The sequence below is a fragment of the Mus caroli genome, unplaced genomic scaffold (genome assembly GCF_978045245.1).
Source record: "Mus caroli unplaced genomic scaffold, Mus_caroli_1 scaffold_18, whole genome shotgun sequence".
Lineage (NCBI taxonomy): Eukaryota > Metazoa > Chordata > Mammalia > Rodentia > Muridae > Mus > Mus caroli.
This window is the reverse complement of record NW_028227273.1, coordinates 689,647-703,873: the sequence shown is the minus strand read 5'-3', so window position 1 is coordinate 703,873 and position 14,227 is coordinate 689,647. Positions and strand designations below refer to the sequence as shown.

The 14,227-nt window shown below is 37.8% G+C and overlaps 1 long non-coding RNA gene across 2 annotated transcripts in view; it reads right to left on the bottom strand.

Annotated features, from left to right (window-relative positions):
- Nucleotides 1-14,227, bottom strand: part of LOC115029700 (uncharacterized) — a 129,297-nt gene that overhangs the window by 85,247 nt on the left and 29,823 nt on the right. Inside the window, exon 4 of one of the 2 annotated variants that reach the window (XR_003835245.2) lies at nt 2,204-2,284. The exons of the other annotated variant lie outside the window; for it this stretch is intronic. This is a non-coding gene — a long non-coding RNA (uncharacterized LOC115029700). Of the gene's footprint in view, nt 1-2,203; nt 2,285-14,227 lie in introns of those variants that run through there. 2 annotated transcript variants of the gene reach the window in all.

Genomic DNA, 14,227 nt, shown 5'->3' with positions numbered 1-14,227 from the left:
AACAATAAGGAAGATGTGGTCATGGATTTGAAAAGTGAGACAAAGACAAGAGAATTTCATGTGTGAAATTCTCAAAAAATTAATTAAAGCCCATTTTTAAAATGTGGTTATCAAAACAAACAAAAGTAGCCAAAGAAAAGACACAAGAAACACAAACAGACTCAGAGATGGACATGCTCTCTCATATACAGCAATCCATAAAAATTACAAGAACAGCCGAGCATGGTGGTGCATGCCTTTAATCCTAGCACTCGGGAGGCAGAGGCAGGCGGATTTCTGAGTTTGAGGCCAGCCTGGTCTACAAAGTGAGTTCCGGGACACCCAGGGCTATACAGAGAAACCCTGTCTCGAAAAAAAAAATTACAAGAACAGTTTATCTTAGTTGATTTGTTAGTTCTTGTTTTATCTTTCTTTATTATTTTATTTTTTTAGATGTTTGTTTTTTTAATGAGAGACAGAAAGGCTTTGGATCTAGTTGTGAGAGGAAGAGGAGAAGGACTCAGAAAATTTGGTGATTAGTAAACTGTAATCAGATTTTTATAAAAAAAAAGAGAGAGAAAAAGAAATAAAAGGGGAGAGGATGAAGTTTCACAAATATCAACCTCTCTCTGCAAGTGGATTTCACTTCTCTAAGGGTCTATGTATGGAATGATGTTATCCTAAATGTTCTCAAAGGGTATCAAATACAGGTTTTCTCTTTGTTTGTCTTTTCAGATTAACCAGACAAGCTTGTAGGAAACATAAAATTCAAACAAAATATTGGCATTTAAAATAATGAAATCAGAGCAGTAAAATATCATTCAAGTGATAACATTTGCATTATACTATGAAAATAGTGGAGGACCTTCTTTTCCTCTCTTTGGTGGGTTATTCTCAATATATAAACCTTTAAAACAGTTGTTGCCATATAATATCAAATGGCTTCCATGCTGTTAAATGAGCTGATTTACAGACATGTTGTTGATATGGGAATCCTGAAGTATTTTTGAGAGAAATGGAACCTTTCTCAGATGTTAGGCAGCTTAACCAAGGGTATTCCAGATAACCGGATGGCCACCAAATCTACCCAAGCCAGTGGCTTTCATGTCCTTGCTTTGCAACTTGAAAGAATAAAGACTGTGGACCATCACACACACACACACACACACACACACACAAACACAAACACACACACACACAGAGAGAGAGAGAGAGAGAGAGAGGCAGACAGACAGACAGACAGACAGACAGAGAGAAAGGCAGAGATATAGAAGGGGAAACAGAGACAAGAGGCAGACATCTAGGCTACATGGAGTAGCAAATGGGACATTTTAGTAGACCTATAGCAGAAGTGGTGGTAAGACACAGATCTGAGGATGAGCTGCTCAGTCAGGATGTCCAGCTGCCATCCACAACTCTAGCAGAGGTGTTTTTTAGGAAAGGAAATAACAGTAAAATGGTAAATAGAACTGTCTTCAGGCATGGCTAGCATCCAGTAAAAACATCCTCGGGATTGTTACAAGAGGTTCCTGCCCCATGTGACCAGTTTCTATCTCCCACTGTTTTTAATAGCATAGATTCAGACATCTGGGAAATCAGAAATCATTTTGGGAATTTGGTCTTTCTCAAAAACTCTACTAAACCCATATTTAATAATAACAAAATTCATTTTAAGAATCATTTCTGCATTCTTCCCTTTCTTCTTTTCAGAAACAAACTGATTTTCATTAAGTTGTAAGAATCCATGTCTCAAAAGTATAAGATAAAAAGAAAAAGAAGATTTAGATCATTTTGCAAAAGCATTACTTTTTTCTAACATATTTTAAGAGGAAACTGGGTTTGAATCCATTTTCAGTAGATTTTATACATTATAACTTAATAAATACAATTATATTCTCCTATTAGTGTATTTTAGGGCCCACCATTTTAAGTTTATACCAAGCACTCTAAATTTTATAGAGATCTTGAGCATAGAAAGCTAGAAAACACTAAAGAGCAAAACGTAATCTAAGTAGAAACTGTCCTGGTATTTTAATTATTTTATTTTAAAAAATATATTTCTTTATTGTTATCAATCACTGTTGTTCCGTTTTTTTCTCTTTTCTATTCATTTGTTTATTCACTTTATATCCTGGTTGCTGCCCCCGTCCTCCCAGTCAACACCTCAGATGGCCACTCCCTCTGCACTACTTACCTTTACCTCTGAGAATGGGGAAATTCTCCTGCTGAGCATCAACCCATCCTGGCACCTCAAGCTACCCCAGGACTAAGCAACTCCTCTTCCTTTGAGGTCAGCAAGATAGCCCTTGAGGAAACAGGATCCACAGGTAAGCAACAGAGTCAGAATAAGCCCCTGCTCCAGTTGTTGGAGGACCCCCATGAAGACCAAGCTGCACATCTGCTACATATGTGTGGGAAGGCCTAGTTTCAGCCTATGTATGCTCTTTGGTTGGTGGTTCCATCTCTGAAAGCACCCAAGGGTCCAGGTTAACTGACTCTGTTGATCTCCCTGTGGAATTCCTATCCTCTTTAGGTTCCTCAATCCTCTCTTCAACTCTTCCTTAAGACTCCCTGCACTCAGTCTAATGTTTGGCTATGGGTCTCTGCAATTGTTTCCATCAGCTACTGGGTAGAGGCTCTCAGAGTACAGTTATGCTAGGTTCCTGACTGTGAATTCAGGATGACAGATATAAACATAGCCTAAGGATCCAAGGAAGTTGAAGGAGGAAGACAGGCCTGCAATGTATCCCTCTGAGGATAGCTCACCACATTCTCCCCCAAATTAGCAGGGTTGCTACTGCATTCATTTATGTACATCTCACACAGAATATTTGTTTGTACAGGCTAGCCATGATTAATATAGCTGTCAACAGTATCTTCACATGTTGCATCATCGTGACAAGGCTTTGACCAACAAAGAAGCTCAAAGTCTCCCAGGATGTCCCTGTGAATCCATTGCCCATGCAGTCATGGTAATAGTTGTTTCTGCCAACTGCATAGACCTCCATGTAGATGTGGTTGAACTTTACATTTCATCAAAGTTGAGTTCCCAGTAGTTTCCAGGAGCATAATCACAGAAGCAAGCCCCAAGAGTTATCAATCATTTTTAAAACTTATTAGTAAATCTAAATTCTCTCTTACTTCATGGATTAGCATTAAATGAATCATTGACAAAAGGAACAAAGATCTCCCCACCCCACCCCTTCGTGATTTCAGAGACCTAAGTTCCCATGACTATCACTGTCCTAAAGAGATGCTGAAGACCTGAAGAGGTTCTCACTGTACAGCCAGTTTGTACATGTGCAAGGCCAGAGTCTTTGAGCAGTCCAGCTTGGCACTCTAGTCTACAGTCAAATTTATATAATCAAGCAGTGTGTTTAATCCATCTCAAGCTTTACTTAAGTGTGTGATCTCTTGTCCTTTCTCTTACTTCATCTATGAAACTAGTTATTATCAGGAATGAATGTCATATGGTCTTTGAGACAGGGTTTCATTATATTGCCCTGGCTAGCCTGGAACACTTTGGATCTGATTTCCTCTGCTTCCAGAGTGCTGAGATTTCAGGGATTCATCATTAGGCCTGGCCTCTAAAATACTCATAAAATGACTATGATTAAACAGAAATATGCATTTAAAATAATTTAGATAATTCTTTTAAACATGTTATACAACATGTTCTAAACAAAGATTCTGCATTGATTGACTGTTAGCCATAGGAAACCTTATATATAAAATATGTAAGTTAAAATTACTCCAACAAATCAAGAACTAAATTTTAATTTTACAAATTACTTCTACTCTCCCATGAAGTGATACAGCTCTGTTCCGTTTTTTATTGTTTTTTTTTTTGTTGTTCCTTTTCATTATTGTACTATATGAACTAGTTTTGAGCAGTAATTTTCTTTTTTACTGAATACTTTGTTGTAATTATGTCTACTGCCATTGTACTCCCTGTTTTCCATGAAAGGATGATCTCACTGGCATAAGAGATTATTTTTTCAACATTAACATTATTGACAAATTTATATGAATGGTTATTTTCATATACAAGGTTTCTCTCAAAGACATAATGTATTTCTGAGAGAGGCGGTCTGTAGCTCTCTGCTTATGCTTCCTTCACTGATGATCTCATTTCATCTGGGGCTTTTAATGCCAAATACATGCCAATAATGTCCAAATTTAGATCAGCAGCCAAATAGCTCTCCTGCAAGCACCACACTTTCCTATCCAACTACCTACTCAAATCTCTATTTAGTTTTCTAAAAAAAATCTCAACCAAGTGTGTTTCAGGCTCTGGTTTGTCACTGTTCAGCCTACTATGTTTCCTAACTGGAAGCCATCTCTTCCTTGTGGGCTATTTTCAACAAAGTAACAGGAGTGATCCTTCTCCAATGCCAGCCAATCTATAACACTCGTTTTCTCTCTAAACTTTGCAATGGATCCTAATTTCATTTAGCCTAGGAGCCAAACTCCTAGTGAAGGCCAACATTGCTGACCCTAGGTGTCTAAATTCCCACTTTTCTGACACCTCACTTTCTTTCTTAAACCTATAGTCCTTCTTAATTCCACAGATTCAATCTGCTTATAGTTCTTCCTGCAATTTACCAAGCAATTCCCTCCTTAGGACTGCTAATTGCTCAAACATCCATGTGATACCCTTTCCTCTTCAAGTCTGTGATTATAGATGATTTCCTAAATTAAGGTTTTTTTTTCTAAAATTCCATTTAAAACTGCAATATCTGGGGCAGTCAAGTTGGCTCAGACTTAGAGGTGAGTGCTGTGCAAGCCCGGTAGCTTGAGCTTAATCCCTGGAGTACATGTAAAGTTTGAAGGAAAGAAATGACACCACAAAGTTATTCACTGACCTCAAAATATGTGATAAATGCACACATCATACACACCCAAACACACATCCACAGTAAACAACATCTTAAAAACTGAAATTCCTTAACTCTATTATTGAGGTCTAATTGTTTGCCACAGCACCAATGTTTACACATTCATAATTACTGTTTATTATTCATCCATCCATCCTATTAGAAACTCTAGTGATACACACCAAGTGTCTACAACAGCATGTGACTAATGGGGACACACATCATGGTTTATTAAAAGGACTCAGTGGCATTTTATATTAAGAAATTATTCTTTAGAATGAAAAACTTATTCATATAATAGTAGGGCCAAAAGAGTAATATTTTATAGTCCCTGAAAGCCATAGCTTTCATAGTTTTCATTAACTATGTTAAATGTTCTTGTTTCACCATAGTCTCAGTAGAAATGGATTTGTATCCTGTCTTTAAAAAAAATCACCTATGAATTGAACCAGTAAGAAACAGAACTACTTGTGGTAAGCATATATAGTATATGTAGTAATCATAAATTAAATGGGCATCAAATAATTTATTAGATTATTCTATATAATCAGGAGAGAGGTACTGAATAATAATACTTTAAATAATCATCAACTATGCCTTTGATGAGATCACAATTTATTCAAAGGAGAAAAGACATAAAATTGGTAACTTTCATGAGAAGTATACATAAGTTTTAACAATGTCTCATAAAAGGTACTACTGATATTCAGATAAATGTCCTAGGCATATAAAGTTTGCAAGACCAATGAGCCTCTCTTTCCACTGATGGCTGACTAGGCCATCTTCTGATACCTATACAGCTAGAGACACGAGCTCTGGGGGGTACTGGTTAGTACATATTTTTGTTCCACCTATAGGGTTGCATATCCCTTTAGCTCCTTGGGTATTTTCTCTAGCTCCTCCATTGGGGGCCCTGTGATCCATCCAATAGCTGACTGTGAGCATCCACTTCTGTGTTTGCTAGGCCCTGGCATAGCCTCACAAGAGATAGTTATATCAATCACAAAACAACTCACATGATATGTACTCATTGATAAGTGGATATTAACCCAGAAACTTAGAATACCCAAGGTACAAGATACAATTTGCAAAACACATGAAACTCAATAAGAACGAAGACCAAAGTGTGGACACTGCCCCTTCTTAGAATTGAGAACAAAACACGCATGGAAGGAGTTACGGAGACAAAGTTTGGAGCTGAGATGAAAGGATGGACCATCTAGAGACTGTGATACCCGGGGATCCATCCCATAATCAACCTCCAAATGCTGACACCATTGCATACACTAGCAAGATTTTGCTGAAAGGACCCTGATATAACCATTTTATTCTATAGCAAAATCTGTATGAGATTGGTCAATGTTACAGTGATTAAAACTGATCCCAGAGATCTCCAAACAATTTTGGGAATAACTTCATCAAAATGTTCACACATATCTGTGTTAGATTACTCTTCTTTTTTTCTGACACTAAGCTAATTTTTTCCCAACAAAAGCAGAATTTCATTTTATTTTCCTTTGATTGTAGCATTTCACTCCAAAGTTGCATTTAAAAACAACTTTATTACTGAATAATAATACTTTGAAAATCATCAACTTTGGTGAGACAGGTGGGGGAGAGTTGGGGGTGGGGGGAACCTGATCTGGTATTGGATGAGACAAAAGGACTGAAGCCCTGAGGGCCAGCAGAAAGAATGTAAACAGGCAACCTCAGGAAATAGGGCATTAAATAAAATGCCCTACAGTAGGGAGAGGGAACTTACAGAGCCCACCTCCAGCAGGAAGACAGGACATCAAGTGAGGGATAGAGTTGCCATCCCACAGTCACATCTCTGATCCATAACTGTTCTTATCTGAAAGAATTACAAGAATGGAAATGGAGAGGAGCCTGAGGAAAGGAAGGTACAGTGACAGGCCCAAAGTGGGATCCAGCTCAAAGGAAGGTTCCAAGGCCTGACACAATTACTGAGGCTATGGAGCACTCACAAAAAAGGGGCCTAGCATGAATGCCCTCCAAAAGACCCAAAAAGCAGCTGAAAAAGTCAGATGCAGATATTTGCACCCAATCAATGTACAGAAGCAGCTGATTCTTGTTGTTGAATTAGGGAAGGCTGAAAGAAGCTGAGGACAAGGGCGATCCTGAAGCAGACCAGCAGTCTCAATTAATCTGGACCCCCGAGATCTCTCAAACACTGGACCACCAAACAGACAGCATAAACAAGCTGATATGAGGCCCCCAACACATATACAGTAGAGGACTTCTGGGTCTGTATTCATTCAGAGATGATGCACCTAACCCTCAAGAGACTGGAGGCCCCAGGTAATTTAGAGGTCAAGTGGGGCCGGGGATTGGGGTATCTAGGTGGAGACAGGATGGGGTGTGGTGGAGGTGTGGGATGTGGAGCAGTTGGAGGGTGGATGTGGGAGGCAGGGAATGGAATAAGGAGTGTAAAAAATAAATTAAAATAAAAGTGTACATGCAATTATATATATATATATATATATATATATATATATGCAATTATATATATATAATATATAGAAAGCTGTTACATAGCTTCTGAGCATCCTAGAATGGTTACAGGACAGGAACTTGGGAAGTTTCATATCTAGACTCTAACTAACATAAAGAAAACATGGAACTCAGCAAGGCATGTTCACCAAGCTTACAGTAACATGACTCACAACAAGAAAAATCATTCGAAAGCCTGGCGTGGTGGCGCACGCCTTTAATCCCAGCACTCGGGAGGCAGAGGCAGGCGGATTTCTGAGTTCGAGGCCAGCCTGGTCTACAAAGTGAGTGCCAGGACAGCCAGGGCTACACAGAGAAACCCTGTCTCGAAAAACCAAAAAAAAAAAAAAAAAAAAAAAAAAAAAAAAAAAAAAAAAACCAAGAAAAATCATTCGATAAAATATGTTGAATGGGAAATGATTCAGTGAAAATATTATTCAGAACAAGCAATTACTAAGTGAAGGTATTACCCACAGCAGACAATTACTCAGTGAAAATATTACAGGCAGCAGGCAGATATTCAATCAAACACTTGACAAGGAGAGCAATTATTCAATAAACAATCATATAATTGTACCCAATGGGGCATGCTTACCATACGGCATACAGATCATTTGCAGACACTAGGATTGTACACTAGCTGTGGAAAATGTGGATAATTTATGGTGCTCATTTGTCATTTTTAAGATAATTTTACTTCAGTTTTACTTTCAAGTAAACAACATCAAAGTGCATATACAGCCATGCTAAACATCAATTTTTCAAATAAAACACTTTCAGATTTTTGTCCTCCTCTCTCATATTACTCACCCCACTTTTCCTGTCTTATTTTCTCCTCTGGATGTTGCTCCCCCACCCCCATCTCACTAATTCCTTCTTTCCTATGACTTATAAGGGTAAAGCTGAATATTAAAAAGCCATGTTTATTATTAAATCTTCCTTTGTAAATCAACTGTGAATATATTTTGTAAAGACACGACATACAGGCAGCTGTTTATCAAATGATGATAGGTTTTAGGCATAATCTGTAACACTATAGCTAGTCACAATGTAACTATACCTTCAAAAAATTTACATGTCAAATGAAAAAGCAAATAAATGAATAAATGCTTATCTGCATAAACAATAATTACTGACTTGCTAAGATTTACATTTAACAATTCCTGTTATCAGTGCACTTGTGGAAGAGGCTAATGGACAAACCAAAACTATTATCATAACATAAAAATGTGCAATCAAAAACATATAAAAGAGAAGGGGGAAAGAGCTATGATTAATTTGAGCCACTGGGGCCCAAGCTAAGGCTGAAACATTTTTATTCAAGTTTGTAGATGTGTCCTAGGAGACAGCACAGGATAAAGACAGATATGAAGGCACAAGCCCATGATGGGCATGAGAACTACACACAGCTTAAAGTTTAAGCAAGCAACAGATATGGGAACACTAGAAAAGGAGGTGGGCACACACATATGAAGATAAAGCAACACTCTCCTCCACTTGTATCTTGTGACATAATACAAGACATTCCCCAGGATAAATTGGGAAATGAGTCCAGAAATCCTATGGCATTCTAGGAATCATCATACTTTCTGGGTGCCTGAAAAGATAGCTAGTATCAAACCATGCTTCATGGTTCGAAATTGAAAGAGGACTCTAGTGGAAACCAGGTGTTTATGCCATCTAATATCCATTTACCCTTCTATTGGTAGCTCTAATCTCAGCTTCCTACTGGAAAATCAGGTCTTCGTCTCTCTTAGATACCCTCATGTGATCTTAAGAACATTGATTCCCAGAGCCAATACTACAGAGAATGGGTTCTACTCTTCTGAGGTTTCAACAATTCCCCCAGGACAGGAAATACATAATCTTCCTGTAGGACAAAGAAAGTTATTTCCTGGAACTTAGAAGAAAAGAAACTTTCATTCATGCAATGTGTTGTGTGGATGAAAGTGAATCTAGAAGTGCTGGGTTCCTTCTGACAGATGGTAACTAGACCTAGTAAGAGTATATCCAAGACTCCCATGCCAATTCAGAGCACACAAATGTACAGTACAGATTAATGCATTGATCAAGCCACTAGGAAGTTATATCCTTATCCCCTGAGCATTTTATACATACCAATGCATTCATCTATACCTTATTATATCAGAAAATAAATCTTGTCACAAAAGATGAAATTTTAAGTTTGCTGTATCTATTACAAATTAACCTATATAACTAAAGTAAATAAGCCAAGTCTCAATAACAATATTTCATTGTCTATAAAGTAAATATTCAAAGCCTAACTTGCTTAACATTTGTAAAAACATATTGGCATGCATTCTACATATTTACATCTAAGAACTAAACTATTTTCAGGTTCCACAAATCATGAGTATTATCAATATGAAGTCAAGCTTCCAGAATCCATATGTAATATGTTCAAGAAGTAATCCAAAATCACTCAGCAAACAACCAAAAATATTTACATGGAGAAGGATAATTAACCAATGTTGAAACAAAGATGACACTGAGGTTGGAATTATCTAATAAACTTTGAGCTAGTATGTTTTATTGAACTAAACTGACACTTTTAAAGCAAATTTTAAAGAAGTCTGAGCAGATATACAAAGGAGCCAGTACTCAATCCATCATGTTCTATTCCTCTCTACTATAGACCAGTAATGTCCCAGATCATTCTACTACATTAGACCAGGTCTCAAATTAAAGAGCAAAAAGAAAGGAATAGTCACTGCACATGAGTAATGACATGCTAATTTGGTGAAATGTGTGCTTTCATACTTCTCCATACTTATCCTATGTGCATTGACAAAACTAAAACTGCTCAATTTATAATACAATAATATCCTTCAGAAATGTTATCATGGAATCAGACTCAAACAAATATTTATTCCATGTGAAATCTCTCAAAGGACTGTCAAGCAAGAAGTTAATCTCTAGCAAATGCCTAGACTGAGAGTTGTGACAGCATAGCTGCTTTGAATACTCTACAGGTGCCATAAGGAATGTAGATTACACCACAGATGCTTGCTACCAAAACACAACTGGGTCTCCAGAAGTCACAATTCAGATAAAATTGTTTCAAATAGTGTATGCCAAAGTTTTTGCTATAAAAAAAAAATAGGGAACCCTAGCAACATTTGATCCAGGCCAGAAATGAAAAAACACTTGCCCGAGAGGTCCATCAAAGGCCTATGATTGGTTCAAATACAATCCTTCATTTGTATAATGAACAATCTCATGACTGATGCAAACGATGACTAAGCCTAGGGGAAGGCTAGGGCACTGAGGCAGGAGGGAGTCAGTTGGAGGGAGCACCCTCATAGAAGCAGGGGGAACAGGACAGAGGAGAGGAAATGGGGTTTAATGGAAAGGGGGATAACATTTGAAATGTAAATAAATAAAATAACAAATAAAATTAAAAAAAAACACTTCTCTGTCTTTTTGAATTTTTATTAGATATTTTCTTTATTTACATTTCAAGTGTTATCCCCTTTCCTGGTTTCCCCTCCAAAACCCCCTATCCCCTCCCCCTCCCCCCGCTTCTATAAGGGTGTTCACCCACCCACTCCTGCTTCCCCATCTTGGCATTCTCCTACCCTGGCATTTAGCTTTCACAGGACCATGGGCCTCTCCTCTCATTGATGTCCAACAAGGCCCTCTTCTACATATGCAGTTGGAGCTGTGGGCCACTCCATGTGTACTCTTTGGTTGGTGGTTTAGTCCCTGGGAAATATAAGGGGTCTGGTTGGTTGATATTGTTATTCCTCCTATGGGTTTTGCAAACCACTTCAGCTCCTTTGGTACTTTCCATACTTTCTCTAACTCCTTAATTGGGTACCCTGTGCTCAGTCCAATGGTTGGCTGCAAGCAACTACCTCTGTATTTGTCAGGCTCTGACAGAGCCTCAAAGAAGACCAGACTCCTGCCAGCAAGTACTTCTTGGCATCCACAATAGTATCTGAGTTTGGTAACTATATATGGGATGGATCCCCAAGTGGGGCAGTCTCTGCATGGCCTTTGCTTCAGTCTCTACTCCACAATTTGTCTCTGTATCTCCTCCCATGGGTATTTTGTTCCCCATTCTAAGAAGAACCAAAGTATTCACACTTTGGTCTTCCTTCTTCTTGAGCTTTATGTCCTCTGTAAATTGTATCTTGAGTATTCCAAGTTTTTGGAATAATATCCATTTATCAGTGAGTGCAAGCTATGTGTGTTCTGACACCCTTCACAATAGTCACAAAAAATATAAAATGCCCAGGTGTAACTCTAACAAAGCAAGTCAAAGATCTATATGACAAAAATTTCAAGTCTCTGAAGAAAGAAATCAAAGATCTCAGAAGATGGAAAGATCTTCCATGATGATGGAATGACAGGATTAATATACTAAGAATGGCCATCTTGCCAAAAGCAATCTCCAGATTCAATGCAATCACCATCAAAATTTCAAATCAATTCTTTATAAAGCTAGAAAAAGCAATTTGCAAATTCATCTGGAATAACAAACAACCTAGAATAACAAAACCTATTCTTAACAATAAAAGAACTTCTAAGGGAATTACCATCCCTGACCTCAAGTTGTATTGCAGAGCAATAGCGAGGAAAACAAACAACAACAACAACAACAACAAAAAACCACAAAAAAACTGCATAGTAATGGTAAAGAGACAGATCAATGGAACAGAACTGAACACCCAGAAATGAACCCACACACCTATGGACACTTGATCTTTGACAAAGGCGCTAAAACCATCCAGTGGGGACTGTGGGTTTGGGGGCGGCAAGACAGCATTTTCAACAAATGGTGCTGGCTCAACTGGCAGTTAGCATGTAGAAGAATGCAAATCAATCTATTCTTATCTCCTTGTACAAAGCTCATGTCTAAGTGGATCAAGGAACTCCACATAAAGCCAGATATACTGAAACTAATAGAAGAGAAAGTGGGGAAGAGCCTCAAACACATGCCACAGAACAAGAATGGCTTATGTTATAAGATCAAAAATTGAAAAATGGGACCTCATAAAATTGAAAAGCTTTTGTAAGGCAAAGGACACTTTCAATAGGACAAAACAGGAAACAAAAAATGGGAAAAGATCTTTACCAACCATGCATCTGATACAGGGATAATATCTAATATATACAAAGAATCAAGAATTCAAATTAGATTCAGATTAGAACTTAGATTCCAGATAACCAAATAACCCTATTTAAAAATGGGGTACAGAGGAAAACAAATCCTCAAGTGAGAAAACTCGAAAGGCAAAGAAGCACCTAAAGAAATGATCAACATCCTTAGTCATCAGGGAAATGCAAATCAAAACAACCCTGAGATTTCACATCACACCAGTCAGAATGGCTAAGATCAAAAATTCAGGTGATAGCAGATGCCGGTGAGGATGTGGAGAAAGAGGAACACTCCTCCATTGTTGGTGGGATTGCAAGCTTGTACAACCACTCTGGAATTCAGTCTGGTGGTTCCTCAGAAAATTGGACATAGTATTACCTCAGGACCCAGCTATACCCAAAAGATGCTCCAATATTTAACAAGGACACGTACTCCACTATGTTCATAGCAGCATTATTTATAATAGTCAGAAGATGGAAAGAACCAAAATGTCCTTCAACACAGGAATGGATATGGAAAATGTGGTACATTTACACAATGGAGTACTACTGGGCTATTAAAAACAATAACTTCATGAAATTCTTGGGTAAATGGATGGAACTAGAAAATATCATCCAAAGTGAGGTAACCCAATCACAAAAGACTTCCCTTAACTGACATTTTATTGGCTACTATTACTTTTATCTTTAGTAGTGAAGCCAGAGCTGTTAACATTCTACAGGCATAAGTGGTGGTGGTGGTGTCCACAGGTGGTCAGCTGGAGTTGTAGAGAGCAACTGGGGCTAGAAACAACTGAAGCATATAGAACAAAAACAGCAAACTCTTGAGAGTTCTAGAGGCCTAACAAGTCCTAATGGGCAATACTCCAACACCCACAGGCATGAGTTCCAATACTTTAACAGGCTGAGCATCCCAACATCTGTGTCTACAACATAAAGCACAGCACCTAAACAAGAGCAGGTCCCAGAGAGTCTTCACAGCACTTTTCATTTTCTAGAAACATACACTCTTATTAACCAGAGACATTTTAACTTAATTGCATTCATGTAGGTTTATAAAAAATAAAGGCATGATCTTACTGAATTTATAAAGAGCTTCAGTTGACTTCAAAAAGACCTAGGTGTATGTTAGGGCTTGAGAGATAGCACATTCATTAAGAAAATGTAATGCTCTTGCACAGGACACAAGTTGGGATTCCAGCACCTACATGGTGACTCAAACATTTGTAACTCCATTTCTAAGAGATCAAATACCTCTTCTGAGTTCCACTGTCTCCTGCATGCACATGCACATACATACATACATACATACATATTCAGATACACATATATTTAGGTATACAAACACATAAATAAACATTTTTTAAAGATGTAGGTGTAGCATATATCCATGTCCACTTCTTTATTTAAAAAACTTTTCTGAAAATGCAGAGTTCCAGGATTGCTTTTACTCTGCATAATGAATGGAATGATAGGTGGAAATGCACTCTCTATTTTAAGGTTCATAATAACTGGGTTAGCATTATGTCTAATAAATTTAGGCCCTAATTACTCGTTCCTTTATTTATTTCAATTACCTGATTAGGAGAGTGATGTTGACTCATTAATTACTCAAATAAAAAGGGTAGAGTGCAATTGTCATTCAGTACAAAGAAGTTCCATTTTCCCTCTTAGTCAGATTAGGCTCCATTTAATATGTCTTTCTTCTTAAGGGGAAGAGGCATTGTTCTTTCGAC